The sequence below is a fragment of the Lissotriton vulgaris genome, chromosome 10 (assembly GCF_964263255.1).
Source record: "Lissotriton vulgaris chromosome 10, aLisVul1.2, whole genome shotgun sequence".
Taxonomy (NCBI): domain Eukaryota; kingdom Metazoa; phylum Chordata; class Amphibia; order Caudata; family Salamandridae; genus Lissotriton; species Lissotriton vulgaris.
Genome location: NC_141698.1, coordinates 172,073,717 through 172,096,753, shown reverse-complemented (window position 1 = coordinate 172,096,753; position 23,037 = coordinate 172,073,717). Strand labels below are relative to the sequence as shown.

Here is a 23,037-nt window from a genome sequence, read left to right as displayed (position 1 = left end):
TGTTGCCCATTCGCACAGGTGGGTCCGCAGGAGCCCCGCAAAATATTTGGCCTCAATATCCAGGAGTGCTATCAGCCGATAATTTTTTGGCAACGTTCTATCCCCCGCTTTATAAATTGGTGAAATGATTGAACCCCTCCATGAGGCAGGCAGAGTTCTAAATCGGCTCACAGATATGTAAAGAGAGGTCAGCGTTTTTGCCCAGTATTCTGGCTCAAGTTTGAAGAGGGCAGGAGGAATCCCGTTTGGCCCTGCTGCACCGTCCTTCCTTCCCTTCGCAATTAGCTTAACCAGAGCCGCGGAGATTCCAGATTCGAATACTAACCAAGTTTTTATTGTTTGTGACGGTTGGCCCTCTAGGACTCCCTGGGGCTTACTTGTGGTGGCGACCTGATGGTTAAAATGCGAGTCTAAGAAGGATTCCCATGAAGATTTGGTGATGTGGGACGTTATTCCGCTGTTTTTTGGATTTATAATTTTGTTTATTGTTGACCAAAACTGGGAGCTGTTGTTGCCCTTTGTCATAATGAAGTTTTGCCCAGAGGTCCTCTTCGTTGGATCTTTTGACTCTCCATTTCAGTTTTTTAAGGTCCGTCCGAACCTTCTGAAGTTTTGCAAGAAGGACCTTATCCCCCGGGTTTTTTCTTAGCATTCTTAACTGTCTGTTAATCTCTTTTTTGTGGATTTTTAGGGCTGATTTCTGGGAGCTTGAGATCCTCGTTAGGGCACCGGAGCCAGCAGATGAGCTGTGCCGGACGATAGAGGAATATTGGTTTGCAAAATTGGCCGTAAATTGTTCCCAGCCTGCTACAGGATCGCCTGTGGGTTAGTTTATGTTTTTTAGTTGGTGTTTAGCAGCTTGTAATACCTCAGGCGTATTGGCGACTGAGGTTTTGATCCGTTTAAAGTCTATGGTGTGGCTGGCATGTGGGCCTGTTGGATTTAGAAGTATCAGGTCCGGGGGGGCACAAAGAGAGACTTCCTGAGGGCGATGGTCACTGTCTCCCTTGTCCCCTAGATTGAAGCCCAAAATGTTATGGAAAAAAGGAAGAGAGACCAGCGTATAGTCAATTATCGAGGATACGTAGCCTGAGTTGAACGTGGCCGTGGGTGGAGAGTCCTCAGGGAATCTTCCATTTAGGACCCTCAAGCCCATATGTTCTAAGTCTTCCAACAGAACCTTTGCCGACTTGGCGGTTTTCCCTTGGCTGCTCCAAGTTTGATTTGGGATGTTCCAATGGTAGGACTGGGTCTGAATTTCACTGTTCAGGGATGACCCTAGAATACATTGGTTGAAGTCACCGGAGACAATTAGGTAGGGTGTAGTTTGCGTTGTCAGTACATGGTGTAAATAGTCCGTTAAACGCTTTGCCTCTTGTTTTTTCTTTTTAGGATTAATGTAGGTGTTGATCAGCTGGACCTTTTTATTGTTACCCCCAAGATTTAATACCAACTCGACAGTATTTATGGATGGAGAGTTGGAGGTAAGCACCTGTACATTGCCAACGGTTGAGATTTTAGTGTAACTTGCTAGGCCACCCGCCAACCGACCGAACTTACTTCTTCTTATGGCTGGGGAATGATGGCAAGTATAGCCCTCTAGATGGACCGGCTCCTCCAGCCATGTCTCCTGGAAGAGAATGATGTCAAATAGTTTCAGGTATTGTAGGAAGTCGGTGTCCGCTGCTTTATTATTAAGGCCGTTTAGATTCCACGAACATAGCTTCAAGCGTGGTGTAGCCGGGCACAGGCCTGACTCAGTTAGTTGTCTTTGTCAATGGCGGATATGAGATGTGTTACATATTCTGAAGAGTCGGTCTTCTACCGTGCTGTGGGGATTTGCCGTCAATGAACTGTTTTTAAGCCCTGACACCTGGCAGGTTGTTGGAGATCGACCCAATGCACCTTTCAACACCGACCTTGTTTTCGAAGTTGTTTTAGGTACTCCCTCCTTGGGCCTCTCAAGCAGGGGCAGCGGGTATCCAATGTTGTGATAAAGGGCAGATTTAATCCCCCATTTTTTAAGGAGATTTTGCTCTTCTAAGATTTTACTAGCGATTTCGGATGAAATCCATGTTGCTTTTGTTGCTTCGTTACCGTGTGGTCTGTCAGGTTCTAGAAATTCTATAGAGAGAAGGTCGGCTGAAGATAGGTTATTTAATGCTGGTATTGTCCTGAGTAGTCGTATGAGATTGCCTCTATTCAGGATATCAAAAGAGCCTTTTGAAACGTACTCTGGGGTGAAGAGAACAGTGGTAGGTGTCTTGCTTAGAACAGTCGCCTGAACGATTGGCAGATGGGGATGACTTTGAGTCCCTAGCTCGCTGTTATCGGGCTGGGGTGGATTTCCTGGGCGAGTACCCCCGGGAGAAAGATTCTTAAAAACTGGAGCAGCTGGAGCAGCTGGAGCAAGAGGGGCGCTCGTTACGGTGGAGTATAGCTGAATTTGGAGACTCTGAGGTGTTGTTGGCCTGCACTCTTGAGCTTGGGATCCTTCCCGGTAGGTGCTGATGAGACCTACTTGTCCCCAGACCGAGTTGTGCTTAGACTGTTCCCCTCTTGTTTCAGATGTTGAAGGTGGGGTGATGGAATTGTTGGCTTTTTCGTTATTTGGGTGGCAGTTTCCCGGCGTGCGGTGGTTGACATTGTCGGAGCCAGGCGGGGCCGTCCACACCACCTGTGAGAGGACCCCAGTGGGGTCTACAGGGTGTGGTTCATTGGCGGAGGGTCTTGGCCACGTAGCGGTAGGTTTTCCGGAGGTGACTGGTCCTGGCGTCGAGCCATGGGCTGGCTGCTCCTGCTTTCTCACTGCCTTAAAAAGCGGATACACTACTGGCATGCTTGTAGTTGTCAGTTTATTGCGGCCTTTCCTCCTTTGCTGCCTTCGTCCTTTCGCGTTCAGGGGCAGAGTGTTGTTCTTTAGGGGAGGCGTGGTAGTTGTTGTCGGATGGCCCTCTGGTAACGCCTGATCAGCTGATGGTGGTGTCAATCCCCCCTTCTCGGCAGAACTGGCTGCTGTAGGCTCTCTGTTTGACTGTCCGGAGAAAACTGTTTCACTGGAATTGGTGTACTCGTGCCTTGGATTTTGCCCTTTTGGTAACCCTTCAATAAGGGATGAAACTATTTCGGGGAGGGCTGACCGTTTGTCGATAATAGGCCCACAGCTGCACACTAGCTTTGCCTCTTGCTGGGCTCTGATGATTAACGAGTTGAGTTAGCCAAGTTTCTCGTCTATTCGCCCAACAAAAACAGCCAGAGTGTCTAGTAGGGTCAGCTGCAAGTCCATTTTGTCGGATTGAAAATGAAGAGTGTCTACAGTTCGTTGGAAGGTGTTTAACAAAATATCCCACGTGTTTGCCATGTCTGATGTTTGAGTCCTTGGTGGAGGGCTTTTTTGGGTTTTCCTTTCGTTGGGGGTAGACGACAAAGAGGAATTCGGTAAGGTGGTTAGATCCTGCAGAACGCCCTCACAGTCGTGGCCCCTTTTTGTTTGCTGATTTTCTTTTGTTGGTGCCTCTGTGAGCCAGGAAGGATTCGCCGGTGTTTCCGGAATGTATGAGGCAACTAGTTCAGCCCATTCCTGAGAGCCCAGGTAGGTTAAATTGGCGGGGCCGTCACTCCCAGGGTTTGTCGTGTTATCCCTGTCCTCTGTTAGATGGTCTTTAGAGATCTGAACTTTTCCAGTGCCATCCTTTGGCATAGGGTGAGATGTTGAGCTGTCCGGATGGACCGATAGGTCAAGAAAACTTTTGTCAATGGTCAAGGAGTTGTTTGCATTATGTAAGTTGTTGCTGCTTAAGACTTCTTGCCGTTGGAAGTGGTCCTTACAGCTGCAAATTGTGGGGTTGTGCGAGACATAGTTTGAGTTCTGACTGGTGCCTTGTGCGGGTAAAATAGTTAATAGCAGGCGGGAGTTGATACACATAGGAGATGTAGGTACCTGTGGGGCGGGCGTGACCCCGGTGTCTTCCAGCCGTGGGCCTGCTGGGCTACAGACGGCCGTGACTGTAAGATTGTCTGTACCTGTGGGACAGGGTTTTCCCTCCACAGAAGAGCGCGAAATCGATTGGCCAGCTACGGTTGGAACGCTGTTCGTGATACCACTTCCGTGGCCCAGGGGTTGGTCGTTTTGCACCTCACAAGGCGATAGTGGAAGTAATGAATTCTGGAGACCCAAGACATTCCCGCTGGACGAGAAGATGGTAGAAAGTGGGTCTTTCAGAAAGTAGAACTTAGATGTGATTTTTGGCTGCCGAAGGTTGGAGCAAGGATTAGAGTCCTGCAGAGCTTGGTCGCCAGCCGCAACGCTTTCTCCTAGGGGAAAGTCCCAGCCCCCGCTGACACCAGGTGCGTTGTCCTTTTATGTTAACAGCTGCGTTCTGCTTGACTGTGGCTTTTGGCTTGCCCTTTGGCTTTGGCTTGTTCTCGGTTTGAACCCTTTTTTTGCCAGACCTCATAGTGAGATTGAGCAGTGGCTTAAGCCAGTGGGAGCAAGAGCAGGCTTAGCTTTACTGTCTGTTGCTGACTGTTGCCGACTGTTACTCCGAGGGGCTCGTTCAGAGGTGCTCGTTCAGAGGTGGGACTCGCTGGGGAGAGAGACAGGCTCCAGAATCGCACAGTGTCGGACGCTGATCCGCGCTAGACTGGGCGAAGGGTGATGCAACTGCAGCTTGCTCCGTCAGTAACTCAATTGTTCGCTGCTGCTGCGGTTGACTAACAGGACCTCCTGATTACTTAGTGACGAGTGGCTATGTTGAAATTGTAAGTGCTGTGACGTCTGTGGGAATTTAGCAGTCGCGTGAAGCCTTGTTGTACATGTAGGCGAGCACACAGACGAGACAACACACACTAGGAAAACAGTGGAAACAGTGGTGAGTCCTCGGGCTCACATGCTTGCAGTACTAGTCAAGAGTTTGTTGGTGTAATTGCCCTCGTTGGGCATTAGGGGGGGACGAGGAAAGGGGTAGCTCACCTCCCCACTGTGCCTGCGTCGCCTCTCCTCCCCCTCCTCCTCCACCACAGGTCCGAGCAAGGTACAGCGCTGCTCTGGCTCAGGGGGTTCGTGGAGCGCCGGTCAGCCGCTGAGAAGGCAGCTTGAAGGGGTCAATGGGTCCTCGGGAGCTGGGTTTGCCGAGTCCGGCAGACCGGCAGTCCGGCTATCTCCAGTATTCGGCGTGCAGGATCCCAGGAGAGACTGCTGAAAACCTGGCCGAACACCCGAGGCTGTAGCTCCCCGTAGGGAGGGGCGGGAGCGGGGGCTGATGCTGGTTCCCAGGCGCACTCTTCCGGTTCTCCAGCCTCCGATTCACCGGTTGTCAGCCTCTACACGCTCTCTGCTCAAGCCTCGAGCTCTACAGCAGCTCCGGCAGCGTCAGTGACAAGGAGCCGGCAAACGCCCACGTAGTTGACCGCTGGCTTCCTGCTCTTAGCTTCAGGAGGACTTCAAAAGTTTTGTACAGGACGCTGAACAGACCGCTGCTACCACCTCTCCCCTCGAGGCTGGAATCCACGCTCTGTAGCTTGCGCGTATCTCACAGCTCTCTGCTGCTCTCTAGTGGTCGCATTCCGAATAGGATAACACGCCCCTACCATAGCACGCCCCCTGGCCGATAGAATAACAGCACAAAAAGTATTCTACAAAATATACATTCCAAAATAACAAAATAACAAAAACATTACAGAATAAAGAGAACTTAGTTATAAAATACAATTAAAAAGGAGAATAAAAACATAATCAATGAAAAGAATTCATCAATATAAGATCAAGAATTAATCAAGTTGGCCCTTATCTTACTCATAAGATTCAGTCTAGGGATTTCGACTTCTTGTCTTTATAGCAGATAAGAGGAACGAGGCCAGATAAAAACATACCAAGGAATCCGGTAATTGCTGGGAGTAATGAAGTGCTGGGTGGCATTGTCCAATCTTTAATTTACATATAAGCGAAAGGATGCATCTATTCATTTAATTCATGTACAGCTTGCAGGAAAAAATTGAAATTAAATCTGAGGAGAATGGTTATCACATGGACATAAAGAGAGGGCATCAATGGAATAAGTTTTGGAAGGATAACCTATCATAAGTGGGATATATTTTAATCGAAATCTCAGTGATATGTATCTGTCCTGAAGCGTCGTTTCAAATGACTGGTGTGAAGTTGAAATATTACCTATGCTAGGGGCTAAATGATAATGTCTTAACTATGGTCAAATTACAGTTGAGGTCATACCTCGTTCTATCAAAATGATCTAATAAACGAAGCTTCAATTCTTTTTTTAGATATTGTCAAACATTTTATTTATTTATTTATTTATTTCAAAATTTTTATATAGCGCTGCTGGACCCAAGAGTATCAGAGCGCTTTACAAGGAAGGTGAACATAATAGATAAAAATTAGCAATGTGCCAAAAAAATCACAAGGGATATAGTATTGCATTCAGAAGAGCTAAGGGGGCAAAGAAACAGTGAGATAAAATTAAGGGGAAGATGAATATTGAAAGTTGAGAGAAGGGGGTGTAGAGAGGGGGAGTGAGAATATGAAAGGATTGAGAGGGGGTGGGGAGAGGAGTGGACAAGGGAAGAGAAAAGAGTGAACATGTTCAGAGTCAGTAACATTAGATACCCCAATATTTGTTGAGAAGTACTTTGAGTTCTTTTTTGAAAAGAGGGTAAGAGGGATTGCAGCGAAGATCCTTGGGGAGAGAGTTCCAAATCGTAGGAGCATTTCCAGAGAATGCACGGGATTGGGTCTTTTGACATTTGAGTCTGGGAGGGATCAGGACAAGGGAGTTTGTGCTCCTCAGGGACCTGGAGCACCCTGCTTTATGTAGTTTGATTGCAAGGTAAGAGGGGGTGTTTTGGTGAAGAGCTTTGTGAGTGATGCAGGCAATCTTGTAGGGGGATCTTCCTTCTACAGGGAGCCAATTGAGATTTTTGAGGACGGGGGAGATGTGGGCACATTTTTTACAGTCCGAGATAAGTCTAGCAGCTAGGTTGAGGACAGATTTAATCAGTGCAAGATGGATTTTAGGGGTGCCGGCAAGTTTGGCGTTACCATAGTCAATCCTGGAAAGGACAAGCGCTTGGACAACGAGTTTGAAATCATCCGCTGGAATAAAAGGTTTAATTTTCTTGAGGTGGTGAAGGGTGAAAAGAGCACTTTTGGCTGCATTTTTAATGTGGGGGATGAGATTAAGATTCTGGTCGATACTGATGCCTAGGGATTTAACGGAATTAGAGGTGGAGAGTGGGCAGTTAAGTGCTTTGATATCATTGACCCAGAGTTGAATGGGAAGGGAATTGTTTTTGGGGGTAAAAAGGATGATTTCAGTTTTTTTCGGATTCGGTTTGAGATGGTTCAGATGGAACCAGGTTTGAACTCTAGTCAAGGTGTCATTGAGGTGAAGAATGCCCTTGTGGGATTTGATCTTGTTGTATAATTGGGTATCATCGGCATAGAGGTGGTAACTGATATTAGCTTCTTTGAGAATGAGGGTGAGTGGTTCCATGAAAAGATTGAATAGGGTTGGGGAGAGGATGGATCCTTGAGGGACACAGAGTGAGACAGGTTGAGGTTTAGAGAGGAAGTGGCTGAGCTTGATTTGCTGTGATCTATTTTGAAGGAATGAGAACCATTTGAATACAGTGCCTTCCAAACCAAACCGATCTTTGAGAGTGTTGAGAAGGGTGGGGTGATGACAGTATCAAATGCAGCCGAGAGGTCAAGGAGGATTAGTAATGAGGATTCACATTTGTCTAGGGAGCGATGAATGTCATCAGTAATATTTATCATACAGTTTCGGTACTGCATCCCTTTCTAAAGCCGGATTGGAAAACATCAAGGAGATTGAAGGAGATGATATGTTTCTCTAATTGTGATAGGACACATTTTTTAAGGGCTTTAGAGAGGAATGGAAGGTTAGAGATAGGGTGTAGGTTGTTAAGGTCATTGGGGTCGGCAGTGGTGTTTTTAAGAATAGGTGAGATTTGAGCAAGCTGAAGGGAGGCAGGGACACAACCAGTGGAAAGAGAGGAGTTGATGATATTGGTCCATATAGGGGCAATGATAAATTTGAGTTCTTGAACCAAATGGGCGGGAAGAGGATCTTTGGAGTGGGAGGAAGGTTTGAGTTTGGTAATGATATTAGTGATCGTAGATTTAGATACTGGACTAAAATCACTCCATGAGGCATTGTTTTTAGCAGGGAGGCCTTTGGGAGAGGGGTCTGGTTGGTGGAGAACAGGGAGGTGTTGAGAAGGATCGTAATGTGTGGGAAAAGTGGACAAAGGTGAATTAGGAGTGTTGGGGAGGGTGTGTTGGATGGGGGAGGTTGGAGTGAGAGGGGAGGGAAGAGAAGGATAGTTCGATCTTGTTGACTTTATTCCTAAAGAAGCTGGCAATTTCTTCGCATCTGTCAATAGAGGCTACCATTTTAAGAGGGCCAGTGGAGGTTTGCGTTTTAACAATGTTAGAGTTCTCTAGGGCGGTTTCTAGCCTGGTCAAGTTGTGACCGGAGAAAGGAGGCTTTTTCGTTAAAGATATGTTTTTTTGTATTGGGCTCTAACAGTTCTAAGAAGAGACAGATTATCAGCGGTTGGATGATTCCTCCAAACCCGTTCAGATTGTCTAAGGACCCGTCTTTCATGATTAAGTTTTAATTGAACCAAGACTTTGGAGGGTTGCTTTTTTGTTGTTTGAGTTTGATTGGAGCAATTTGGTCGAGTGCTTCAAGAATAGAATTATTATAATGGTTAGTTAGGTCGTTGGTGCTGACAGAGAGAGGGGGGAGAAGTAAGTGGGCCATAATTGTGGATTCCAATTCGCCAGGTGTAATAAGGCAAAGGTTGCGTGTAGGTTTCCTAGGTAAAATGCTGATGGGGGCAGGGCGAGTAATGGATCTATTCATGGTGAAGACGATAAGGTAGTGATCAGACCAATCTACAGGAAGTATATTAGAGAGGGAGGCCATATCCTTGCTAGTCATAATAGCATCGAGGGTGGCACCTTTGTTATGAGTGGGAGAATGGCAAAGTTGGGTCATGTTGGTGATGTCCATGGTATCCTTCAATTGGACGACAGCAGGGTCTTCACTTTTGTTCCAGTGGATGTTGTAGTCACCAAGGAAGAGATTCTTGGAGTGTGAGAGCGATTCTTGAATAATTAGATCAGACATCTCTTCAGTAAAGGGGATGTTATTACCAGGGGGTTGGTAGATAATGTGCAACCGAATGGTGGGGAGCCAGACCTAATGAGATCAGCGCAAAGGTATTCAAAGGATGAAGCATCTTGTAGATGGACAAGCGAGATGTCAAGTTCAACTTTAAAGATTAGGGCGAGTCCTCCTCCTGTTTGTTCGATTCTATCTTTCTTAATGATAGAATAACCAGGGGGAATAAGCAAGTTGAGGATGGGAGTAGAGTGGGCGGTGAGCCAGGTTTCAGTTAGGAATGCAATGTCAATGTTTTCACTGAGAATGGTTTCCGCAATATCAGGAGTGTGGCAGGAGGCGGATAAGCAGTTAATCAGCATGCAACAGAGGGGAGTGAGGTCGGGTAGTTGGGAGGGGGGACGGGGGGATAGGTCTAAGTTGTTGGGGTGGTCTAGGGGAAGTCGGAGGAAGGGGGAGTATGCTTGTTCCTAAGAGAACTGGGATAGTAGACTGATGAGTAGGGGGGATAATGAACAAGGATGGTGAGGGAGAAAGAGGTAAGCTCGTGGAAAAGTTAACTTCCGAGGTTATTGGGCTAGTACCACGTTGTGGCGGTGAGGGCGTGTTGGCATTGTAGGGAGGGACGATTAAGGAAGGTTGAGCGGGTAAGGAACTGTTTGTGTAGTTACTAGAGGGGGAGGAGTGTTGATGTTGGTAATAATGTTTGGCTGCAGTATGTGGATGGGTTGAGAAGAGCATTGTGCGAGGAGATGGCTTTTGTAAGGAGTGAGATATCGCTTCTGAGTGAGGAGAGTTCTAAGACAAGGGACGTAAGGACAAGTTCAATGTTAGGGGACGACAGTGCGTGGGTTGATGAGTGCGGTGGATCCGTATTTATTGGGCAGTTGGTCGTGTTAGGGTTGTCTAGGGGGGATAACGTGTGGAGGACGAGGGGGAAAACCTGGAGGTGGGTGGGATTATAATGTGGAGGAGGATCATTTTTTGATGAGCGGGGGTGTACAAGAGGAAGATGTAGGAAAGGTATTAACCCAATTGCCTGTAGGTTAACCTCTATATATTTTAGCCATTTGATTTTATATACACCATCTAAGTTCAAGCAGTCCGCTAAGATATGTCTGGTTAGACTAAAGGTTTCTTTCCTCCAGACTGAGTGCCACAAAAGGATTGGCGCAATACAAATGTATCAGTTATATAAGGGACACTCCGCTCAGAGTGGGCATTGTAAGAGGAATAGGATTGTAGAACACGTATCAATCTTTAAAAAAATCCGACCTCTATAATCTGCAATTTTGAAATATCTGAGAAACCCCATACTGCTGCCCCATAAGCAGCGATGGATAGTGTTTTGCCTCAAAGATCTTTTTTATTACATTTAGTGGCTTTGAACCAAATCTCTTTATAAATCCTGAAAGCCCGCCAGTACTTTTTTCCATTATGATTCCTCTATTTGGTCACCATATCTAACCATGCATTTTTCCTATTAAAAATAATCCCAAAATACTTAAATGAGCCCACAATCTCAAGAGTTCGGCCTTCAATAGACAAAGTGGGGTGTTTCTTTCAAGTCAGACCTGCCACAAGTACAAATGGCTTTATTTGATTTATATTCATGTCCAAATTATTCATACATTTTACGTACTCCTCTGAGTCTCTGCAAAGCATCACCAGTTCATGCCAAAAGCACTGCATCGTCTGCGTAGAGAAGAATCGGGACAGGAGAAGATTTAATAAGGGGGACATCTGGAGTACAGCCTACCAAGGCTGACTCCGCTGCATTAGTATATAAAGCAAATAAAAATGGGGGGAGTACACACCCCTGTCTTACACCGTGGGTAACTCGCGAGAATGCTCACTGCCCGTCATTCTGCAGTCTCCAGTATCTGATGCAAGGAGCCTTGGGGGACACGTTTCAGTTGAATTGGGGAAGACAACTCCTTTACGCGTTTTCTCCCATACCTTTGATTCCTCAGGTTTTGAGGAAGATTCGCCAAGACCGGGCCCAAGTTATATTGGTCGCCCCGTATTGGCCAAGAAGGGTATGGTACACGGATCTTCACCACCTCTCCTCTCGCCCGCCACTCCGTCTCCCGTTCAGGGCAGATCTCCTCTCCCAGATGGAGGGGCAGGTTCTACACCCCCACCTCCAGACATTACACCTTCATGCCTGGAGATTGAATGGGGCAACCTGAATTCCTTTTCTCTCCCACACAATGTGGTGGATGTCATATTATCGGCTAGGCGTGACTCCACTAAATCCATTTATTCTTACAGATGGTCTAAATTTGTCTTTGTCAAGCACATCTCCTTCAATCGCACCACAGCTCTCCATTGGACGGACCACAGCTGTGTTCTCTTCAGCTACAAAACCACCTTGACCCACAACCTATTCCACGGAGAAACTGGAACAAAATCCCCTCCGACCAACTCCTCGCTTCGCTCAACCAAAACCCTCCCACCCTCTCATTGGACCCAAACCAAGCAGCCACCAATCTCAAGCAATGGATCACCCACAGTGCTGACGAATTAGCACCCCTGAAAAAGCACCAGATCAAATCAGCCAGCAAAAAGGCCCCCTGGTTCAATGATGACCTTAAAAAATCCAAGAAGCTATGCCGCACCCTGGAGAAAACATGGAGAAAAAACCCAACCACCGATAACATGGCCACCCTCAAGGCAGCCACCCGCAAACACCACCAACTGATTTGTTCCGCCAAGAAATCAGCATTCAAAGATCGTCTCGACAACAACACCCACAACAGCAAGGAACTTTTCAACATCGTCAAAGAATTCACTAACCCCACCGCAGCATCTAACGACATCACTCCCTCCCAAGACCTCTGCGACGCGTTATCCTCCTTCTTCTACAACAAAATTGCTGACATCCACAACAGCTTCAAGAACACTCCCAATGATCAACCCTCCCCACCCCCCTCAGATCCTACTCCGCCAACTAACAACCTTAGCGCCTGGAACCCAATCACCACTGAAGACACCATCCGCCTAATGAACTCAATCCACTCCGGCTTTCCAACCGACCCCTGCCCCCACCACATCTTCAACAAAGCTGACTCCATCATCGCACCCCATCTCCGTGATGTCATCAACTGCTCGTTCAACTCCGCCACCTTCCCAGAAAGCTGGAAACACGCCGAACTCAGCGCCCTCTTGAAGAAACCCACAGCAGACCCCTCTGAACTTAAAAACTACCAACCCATATCCCTCCTCCCTTTCCCCGCCAAAGTCATTGAGAAAGCCGTCAACAGCCAGCTCGCCGCCTTCCTTGAATCCAACAACTCCCTCGATCCATCTCAATCCGGATTTCGAGCCAAACACAGCACCAAAACCGCCCTCATTGCAGCGACAGACGACATCCGAACACTACTGGACAACGGAGAGACAGCGGCCCTCATTCTACTCGACCTCTCCGCCGCTTTCGACACAGTCTGCCACAGCACCCTTATACAACGCCTCAGCAACATCGGCATACAAGGAAAAGCCTTGGACTGGATCATCTCGTTCCTCGCCGGGAGAACTCAAAGAGTCCGACTTCCCCCATTCAACTCAGAGGCCACTGAAGTAATCTGTGGCGTACCACAAGGATCATCACTCAGTCCCACCCTCTTCAACGTTTACATGAGCCCACTCGCATCCATCGCGCGCCAACACAACCTCAACATCATCTCTTACGCCGACGACACCCAATTAATCCTTTCCCTCACCAAAGACCCTAACACCGCCAAAACCAATCTTCACGAAGGCATGAAAGAAGTAGCCGAATGGATGAAACAGAGCCGCCTAAAACTCAACTCAGACAAAACGGAAGTGCTCATCCTAGGATCTTCCTCCTCTGCCTGGGACGACTCTTGGTGGCCTTCCGCTCTGGGCACAGCACCCACACCCACGGACCACGCACGTAACCTTGGCTTCATCCTTGACTCCTCTCTCTCGATGTCCAGACAAGTCAACGCAGTCTCATCCTCCTGCTTCAACGTACTTCGCATTCTCAAAAAAATCTTCCGCTGGATCCCCCTCGAGACAAGAAAGACTGTCACCCACGCACTGGTCACGAGTCGACTGGATTATGGTAACACACTATATGCCGGAATCACAGCAAAATTACAGACAAAACTCCAACGCATCCAAAACGCTTCAGCGAGACTCATATTGGACATCCCCCGCCAAGATCACATCACCGGACACCTAAAAGACCTCCACTGGCTTCCCGTCAACCAAAGAATCACGTTCCGTCTTCTCACCCACGCACACAAGGCCCTCTACAATCTAGGACCCGAATGCCTCAACACTAGACTGTCCTTCTACAAACCCACCCGCCAACTAAGATCGTCCAATAAAGCCCTCGCCGCAGTCCCGCGCATCCGAAGATCCACCATGGGTGGCAGGTCCTTCTCCTTCCTGGCTGCCAAGACCTGGAACTCACTCCCCACTCACCTTCGCCTTACCCAAAACCACATCTCCTTCAGAAAAGAACTTAAAACCTGGCTATTCGACAAATAATGAACCCCTTCCCCAAGCGCCTTGAGACACTCCGGGTGAGTAGCGCGCTATATAAATGTCCGAACTTGAACTTGAACTTGAGAAGTCTGTTGACCCTTTGAAAGCCCATTTATCTGATATACTACAGTTTGCTCTTGCTTTGGCGCAGCAAGGGTTTGCTGTTGCTACGGTAAAGGGTTACCTTTCGGCATTGTCGGCATTTCTCTGTTTGCCGGACCAGCCGTCTCTTTTCAAATCTCCTGTGGTTTTGAGGTTTCTGAAGGGCCTCACAAATAAGTTCCCTCCTACTCCTTTTATTGTACCTCAGTGGGACTTAAATCTTGTCTTAACCTACTTGATGGGTTTTCCCTTCGAACCCTTGCACAAGTGTCCCATGAGGCTTTTGTCTATTAAGACAGTCTACCTGGTTGCGATTACCTCGGCAGGGAAAGAGCTTCAAGCTTTTAGTTCCAAGCCCCCATTCTTGACCATTCATGCTGAACGAATGGTTCTCAGGACCAGGGCTGCTTTTCTCCCTAAGGTGGTAACTCCCTTCCACCTAGGTCAATCTATTACCCTTCCTACCTTTTATCCTCCCCCCTCACCCTTCCAAGGAGGAGGAGAGACTACACCATCTGGACCCCAAGAGGGCGGTGAGTTTTTATCTTGATAGAACTAAAAACTATTGAATGGATGATCAGCTCTTCGTTGGGTTTGCTGGCTGCAAGAAAGGAAGAGCGGTACATAAAAGGACTCTTTCAAGCTGGATCATCCTCTGTATAAAGATCTGCTACTCTTTGGCCGGTAAGGATCCTCCAGAGGGTATAAGAGCTCACTCTACTAGAGCGAAGTCTCCGACATCTGCACTTTCAAGAGGTGTGCGGGTTAAGGACATTTGTAGAGCGGCGACTTGGGCCTCCCACCACACTTTCGCAAAGCATTATTGCTTGGACACTGAGGTGAGGAGGGACGGCCACTGAGCGCGCTCTGCCCTCCAGGATTTTCTGGTGTAGAGGAGTGGACACCCTCCTCCGGGAGTGGGGACTGCTATTCACAAGGTGAGGAATCCACTAGCAGATGTATCTATCAGAAGAGCAAGTTACTTACCTTCTGTAACTCTTTTTCTGGTAGATACAGTATCTGCCTGTGGATTCCTCACTGACCCACCCGCCTCCCCGTTGTCCACTCTTCTATACCAGAGTTACTGTAATGTATTTACTTTATTGTCAAGGAGTTGTTTATTTCAAATGTTTGTTTTTTTTGTAAATCTCTTTTTATTAGTTTTATAAGTATAGAACATGTGAAGCACATCTGTAGAACCAGAGTACATTTACCCGTCTACTCGGGTGGCAATAAAGCAACATGTCAGTCCATCAAGAGCGCTGTGCCAGTTCATACTGAGAGTTCGTGGACAGGATATAAGCGCCCAGGCGTGTTTTCCCTCTGAAAAACAGAGGTTGACCCGTTTCACTTCCCTACAAGAGTAGGGGCAGACATGTGCAATCATCCCCACCCCAGAGGATAACCATGTGCAATAAACATGAACAGTTACAACAACAAATTGCGACACTGTCTCCGAATTACATTGTCTTTTGCCCCAGTTCCTGGCCCCCTCAGTGGAAGGCCCCCCCCCTCCGCTCCCTCCAATGTAGCTCACATAGTGCTATGTCTGATGGCGCCCCTCCACTGTATTGTTTTTTTCAAATGTTTTATTGCATTTGCTTCACACTGTGTGTGTTACCTTGATATTTGTACTGTGTATACTATGTATATATCTACTGTCATTGGTCCGTCCGTGTGCCTCGAAGGCACAGAAAAAAGGGCGGAACTGATGTCATCACGCCGGCGTGGGCCTATTGTAGTGTCGGTGACGTCAGCGGAGTCGCGTTCCATTCCGTGCCTCTATGACATTGTCCACGTCGGCGCAAAGCTACAAAAAGAATTTCCGAATGTTGCTGACGCAAGGGGATATTCACAAGGTGAGGAATCCACAGGCAGATACTGTATCTACCAGAAAAAGCGTTACCGAAGGTAAGTAACTTGTTCATTTACACCTTTCAATTCCAGGACATGTCTTTATTCCTCCAGCGAAAGGCGACGTTCCGTCAGCTCAATTTCCTTAGACAGGACTTCAGCCGACCTCCGTAAGAAGGAGTCCAGTGTGTTTATAATTTCTCCTCCTGACTCTGTTGATTTCAATTTTCGTTTTGCCATCTATGAGGAGGGAGGTACCATTCAGCCAGTATTTCGGGTATTAGAGGGGGGGTCCAGCCTAGCCTCTTTTAGGCATGAACGGGCCAGCCCTTGGCCCAGGCGCGGCCCCGGAGCGTCTGCGCGCGCGCCTTGCACCGCAGGACGTCTTTGCGCTTTATGTGCGTCTAAGTCAGGAGGATGGTGGGATTTGGAGTCCCTAGCAGTGTGGGCAAGTCAAGCACCGCTCTTCCCCCTTCAGATGCACCCCAACGGTCTCCAAGTCCCGGGTCGCAACTACAAACGCAGCGGAACGCCTTTGCGCTTTTATGCACGTCTAAGTTAGGAGGATGGTGGGTCCCCAGCAGTGCGGGCAAGTCAAGCACTGCTCTTACCCCTTCAGATGCACCCCAACGGTCTTCAGTCCTGGGTCACAGCAACAAACTCTGCGGAACGCCTTTGCGCTTTTATGCGCGTCTAAGTAGGGAGGATGGTGGGATTTGGAGTCCCCTGCAGTGCGGGCAAGTCAGGTTTGGCTCATCCCCATTCAGATGCACTCCAACGGTCTCTAGTCGCAGCTACCATACTGAATGTGCGTTAATTGTGTATCCATATCTCTCTTCAATTTATCCCTTCTGCCACAGAGATTCTAATGACACACAAATAATATTTCCAGATTGGAGCAGGTCGTTGACAGGGTTTGGCAATACCAAAGCAAGTTCATTCACAACACTCTTTGCAGCTGCATTGTCCATGTAACCATTCACCCCAAAATCAAACTCCTCCAGGCTTTCCAAATCGCAAAGACCTTTGGTGATATTGCTAAAGTTTGTATGCTTATCGCCCTTCGTAGATGCAAAAACAGACATGGAATGCCACAGAAAATTATCCAGCAACCAGGTTGAACAAAAAGTCTGATGTCAATAAGTGACTCGTCAGTAATGCCATCAGGACATTGAGACTCAGTCCGTAAAGTGTGCCAAAGAAACTCACCGACATATGACATTTACCCGAAATTAAACCAGTTAATAATAACCCTCTGCATAAACCCACAGAGAAGCGTAATTTGCACGGCGTCTTAACAGGCACAACTGTTTAAGTGCTCCCAAATTGTTTCCAATTGTTTTTTCCCCAACACTATCTCCTGCATGGCTGTTTCCCCACTCTTTAAATATTGCTGTTGACCAAAGCGTTGTAACTAAAAGTAACGTGCAAGCTTTTTAGGTCTGGCCTACATACATCAAAATAGGTTCCTGGCCGCCAATGCAAGGCGGAGAGAATCGGGTGTAGACCTCTTGAAAACCTCTTCAAAATTAGGGAACAGCAGTCAAATTCAGAGTGCAAGCAGAGTACGAATTTTATTTTAAAAAAATTCATTCGACAAGTGTCAATCCATGACGCGTTTCACTCCTCAAAGGAGCTTGGTCACATGATGCGCCCCAGAAAGCATTGCGTTTTTATAGTGAACATAGAAAGCTCACTTGACACCACACCTATAGTGATAGATCTAGATAACGGACTATATGTGAAGCCGCCTAGACTGATATGCATGATATTTTGAAAGGTAAAAAACCTAAAGACATGTAATAAATGCATCTATAGTTCATTTTAAACCAGATTCTATAATATACATTTTGACGAGTGTCATAAAAAACAGCTATTCCAAAATTAATGAAGATTAGACTTGACAATATATACAAATGTATACAGAGATAGTAATAACGACAAGTGTCAATATTCAGCTACACCTAGAATAGTGGTAGCTACAGAATTTGCTTGCCACATTGGAATGTCAAATCTTGTGAGAAATATATTAATTGTGACACCTCTGAATACGACAGTTGATACTTTGCAAGTTTATCACAAAAGTGCAAATGCCACCTTGAACAGTTTAAACGTAAATATTACTAGGTAAGCCAAAATCGTTTGAATTGTCATAGTCAATAACAGTTGTTGGTTAGTCAGCTAAAGTGGTCAAAAAATGAACCAAGATATAATTAAGCAAATCTTCATAATAACTTTTTAAAAGGCGCCAACATTCTAGTAAAAAAAGTGCATGAGTGATATAAAGTAGATACAAATAAGTGCAGAACTAGTGCATAAAAAGTTATTGATCATTAGCAGCAAAATGGCAACTAAGGTATGAAAAACGTCTTAATGCTTTCAGAGAAACTTATAAATACAAGTGTGTGTATATATACAATGTGACTAAACTACATTGAACAAAATAACACATATCAATGTATGTGTATATACTGAATAATCAACATTATTATAGAGAGAAATGCTGCTGCGCAAAGCAAAAATTTATATACAAAAATCGTTCATTATAGAGGAAAGATACAGTTAGACCTACGATTAAGCAAATTTTAAGGAAAATTATGTAAATCTTCAGTTAAATTTAATCCATTAGGGGCTCTGGTGTCGAGGGATAAAATAAAATGTGTTTCCTTCTGCCTGATAAGCTTTTCGCGATTACCACCCCGTCCGGGGTTGGTGACAGAACTCAAGACAGTATATTCAAGATCCTTTAGTTGATTCTTATGGATGGACTTGAAATGTCTTGCCACCGGATAGTTAATATCTGAATTCACGATGGCCTTTATGTGCTGCAGGATGCGTTTAGAAACAGGGAGCTTAGTGCTGCCTATATATTCAAGATTGCAGGTGCATTTGAGTTTATAAATCACAAACTCAGACCTGCATGTTAGATATTCTTGAATAGCTATTATGTCCTCACTGAAAGCTGTCATGTAGTGGGTACTGTTTTTTTGCAAAAGTGCAAGCACAACATAACGTGCATTTAAAGAAACCCATTTTACAGAGCCAAGTTTTTTTAAAAAGGAACCTCAGGCATAGGTCTATCTAGGGCATCCCGCATAGAGGGTGCCCTTCTGAATGTAATGGCTGGCTGGCTGGCTAGGCATAATGGGACCCAAAATATTGTCAGTTAAGACAATAGGCCACTCAGTGCAAATAATGCGTCAAATAGCTTTCTTGGGCACAAAACGTGGTGATAAGTCGCACTGAGCATTCAGTGGTATGTGTGGCAGTTTTTTATATATATATATATATATATATATATATATATATATATATATATATATATATATATATATATATATATATATATATATAGATCTTTATCATTTTACACAGTGGCTGTCATGTCACCATTGTGTAGTTATAGTTAGGTCAAAGTTTCCATAGGAATAGTGTTTTTTGTTTAGCAAATAACTTTGGTGTCGTTTGACAAATCTTCGCAAAACCTTTCCAAAAAAGTTCATCCATCTTCATTTCATCCTGGAAAGTTCTGAGGTGATCTTTCAAGTGAGGGGCAGGAGGAAGGGAAGTCCTCAAACATGTTTTAAACACACATGCATATAGTGTTTAGTTTGTGTGTGTACACTCACTCACTCACTCTCCCTCCTCTCGCCAGTCCTCCTCATCCAGAGGTCTATTCAAATATTAATCTCGTTTTATTTTTGCCCACCACAGTTTACAGCATGAGGTAGTGAGTGGGTCAGCCCACTTCAATCCTTGGGTCTCTGCACTGAGTGACGTCATTTTGTTTGTGACATTTACTTAAAGGGTAGTCAATTTCAGTGCTGAGGGACGTGAGTCAATCTGTTTTCTTTTTATCTTTCATTTGATATGTTTTCCTTTAATGTATGGGATAGGTCTTTTCGTACTTTTTTTGTACGCATAAGTGTGCATCCTCTAGAAGACAACATTTTGTCTTTCTATTACTTTCACAATTTAAATGGGTATTGCACGTGTTCACAAATATGTTTCTAAAACCACAATGGACTTACCCAAGCCCCACCTGTTGGCTTCGCCAAAGCCTGGTGACTATTATGGTGAACACTCAAAAACTATGTTTTTAGGGATTGCTAAAATGTTGCATCAAGTTTTGAGAAATATGGTGGTAGATCTTTTAGATAATCATGTAGCAGTATTTTCACTGAAACGCAGAGCAGTATTCATTTGCAGTTATAATCGGAAGGAACCTACTAATCTTGTTTCCACAGCAAATAATATAAGCCTAATTGTCAGAAATTGAATATTGTGTTATGCTTACATTGTTATTTTTCCTTCTCAGTTTTGGATGTGGAAATGCTTGGAAGTACGAGGGCTGGGATTGATCAGAAGTCACACATGTTTGCACTTCATGCTGTAAGTAATCTACTTCATGATATTCAGTTAAGGTGTAGAGTGGGAGATTGTGGCATGCTTTCCCTATTTTTGCATCCCAAAGTAAAGCTGAAACTGAATTTTATTGTTTAGTGGAAGGATGTCTAACCAGTTGGTACACAGAGCATATCTCCTGGATGTCTTACACTCCCGTTTCTGTTGGCAATAGATGGGGTTACTTCTTAGAACTGTTTACATTTATGATTTATTATTCGGCGAACAATGAAGAGAAATTCCTGCAGATGCTTCTTGGGTAATAGCTAATGTTTAAAGGGCTCTTCTGTTGATCCACTACTCTTATGCAGCACCCTGGAGAATATTGTAGTGGTGAGATTTTCTCCTTTTGTCTTTTATATTTTTTGTTAAAGAATCTGAGCTCATGATTTCTGTGCTCCTTTCAGTGCTTCACTTCTGAGAACTCTCAGCCCTGTTGTTGACTGTATCTCCTGGTCCTAGCATTAAGTTCTTGTCTTGGCCTACATTTAAACCCTCACCCGAGACACCCCACAATACAATCCTATGGTCCTGTCGTCTTTACACGTAGCCACTGAGCAAGTACCTGTAATGCTTCTAGAAACTTGATTAGGTTGTAATGCTTTTGTATTTGCTTTCTTACAGTATGCGTGCGGACAGATGCTGTCAACTTGGTGCCCATACCTTCTGTCTTTAAATCGCAGTCTAACTAAAACCACTTTCATTTCTATGTATCCATGCCACTTTAATACTTTTTTTTGTGGCGGACTTCCAGATAACGTTTCTATAGTACCATATGAAAAATTGCAATGAAGGTGCACAAAACCTTTTTGACACCAAAATGCATGGATAAGAATACATCAGTTTTCTTAAGGTGTGCCAATATGGAGGGGCCTGACTAGCTGGCATGGTTCTAAACCTCAACCCTTTAGTCACAACATTAATAGCCATTGTGGAAAGTGCCAAAACCCTTGTAAGGCATTCTTTGGTTCCTTTATACTACAAAACCTTAATCTACCCCAATTCATACGCCCCCTTTAAGGACATAGGCTGGGCCTAGCCTGAGTCTCATGTGTTCAATTGTATGCAAAGAAATAATGTATTGCAGAATAATGTAATTTTCATAGCCAAATTGTCTATGGTTATTACCACTAGATACCAAAAGAGGTCATTGTAATGGCTTACGTTATACATACATTGGTTAATACAGGGTCAAAGGTGGATGGAGGACTATAGTTCCATGTTTACAGCTACTAGCGAAGCCTATGTCAAAATGAATAGCCTTCATGTCGCAAAGCAGCCCCTTTCCTAATTTCTTTTAAAATTCTCTTTAATTGTAGTAAAAAGAAAAGAACTGTTTTGGTGACTTCACCGGGCCTGGGCATGTACAGAGGCAATGTCCATAAATGTCATACCATAAAAAGGTACATGAAAAGAGGGCTTGACTTTAAACAGAGGAGAGGACATGTAGTTGTCAAAGTAAGGAGTGCGATGGGACAGCCAATGTTAGGAGGTCATGGCAAGAACACAAGGAATACTGGGAAACATATGAAGATGTGCAACTTGCACATAACCAGTAAAATCTAAAGTACATTATTGGATCCAATGCTTATTTCACGTTTCCCTAAGTATAAAGATGGATTAGAAACAGCTCAGGAGGTTGTGAAAGATTGCAAATTAAGTATACTTTAGAGAAAATGAACAGTGGACTTTAACGTGGCAATTTTAGGTAGGTTTCCAGGTTGAGAAGCTACCTGCAAGAGGTATATGAACACTAAGATTTGCACTTCTGTGGATGTTTTCATGTTTCATACCCAGAAAAAACCTACAATTGTGCCCGAACTCTAAACTTGAGGTTCCTGCATCCTGCAGAACAGAAAAATATGAAAATTTGAAAGTGCACCTTTTGAATGTAAAATCCCACAAATTCTGTTTTTCTTTAAATTTGGGCATATGATTTACGTTTGCTGAATACATTTTTGCATCCTCTAGTGCAGAGGTCTTCAAACTTTTGTAGGTTGAGCCCCCCAGCTGAATTTTTTTAGATGCTGGGACCCCCCACCACCTGACAAAAATTTGTGGAATCTGGGACACTACATAATCGACTGCCACGCGCATATCACGAGTCATATCCGTCAAATAATGTTCTACACAACAAGAATGTTTAGTAAACTACTGGTTTGTGAGTGGGTGTGGTGAAATGACAGAGGCTTATTATACAGTTCAAAACACAATTTTCCAAGATAAAATGTGTGCAAATTGTTTTTACTAGGATGCTTTTTTCCACACATGACATAGATTAATAATAACACCACCAACATAAATGTGACGGGTGTGCATGTTTTATACCACAGACGGTCAATCTGTGGATGGATATTTGCTACTGCCATCCTCAGGTTGTGCTCCACATCAAGTCCTAAACGGTACTCAGTCCACTGCAGGCTCATGGTTCCCCCATACCTGTAACCTCCAATATTCCAAGCCTATGCACAACAGTGTCATTAACTGTCTAGCAATGCCTCTTGCTAGGGTCAAAACTGCTAGCGCCGGTTTTCTCCACTCTGCATTTTACTGGCACCTCTGCAGGCACAGTGTCTTGGGCCACGTCATGGTGAAGTTACAAGACTAAGGGAAGACACACCAGAAGCAGGTGTGTGAGAGGTCAAACGTGCAGCACTGAGGTATGTTGGTATGGCCCAAAGCAAGGTGGCATCCTTTTCATTTAATGCTCAAAAGGCTTGGCAGTTCTGAGCAGCTCAGAGCTGCAGTGCCTGCATGCCCTCTGTTAGTAAGGTCTGCAGTCACGCAGTCTGTCTCCGGCTAATAGTATATGGGTAAATCAAACAGTGAAGGGGGAAGAGGGTATGGGTGAGGGTGGTGAACGAATGGACCAGGCAGCCAACACAGCAATAATAACTGAACTAATGCCTGCCTTTGAGGCTGGTCACCTTGCAACTACCTTGTGCCCTGAGAAAGAGCCCCTTCTGGTGCCCCTGCCTTGCTATGGACGCCAGCA

At 45.3% G+C, this 23,037-nt stretch overlaps 1 protein-coding gene across 1 annotated transcript in view; it reads left to right on the top strand.

Moving 5' to 3' along the window:
- DCUN1D3 (defective in cullin neddylation 1 domain containing 3) overlaps positions 1 to 23,037 on the top strand; it is a 119,731-nt gene that overhangs the window by 11,972 nt on the left and 84,722 nt on the right. The window contains exon 2 of the mRNA XM_086940807.1: positions 19,957 to 20,030. The gene's annotated coding sequence lies outside the window, so the exon portion shown is untranslated. The remainder of the gene's footprint in view (positions 1 to 19,956; positions 20,031 to 23,037) is intronic.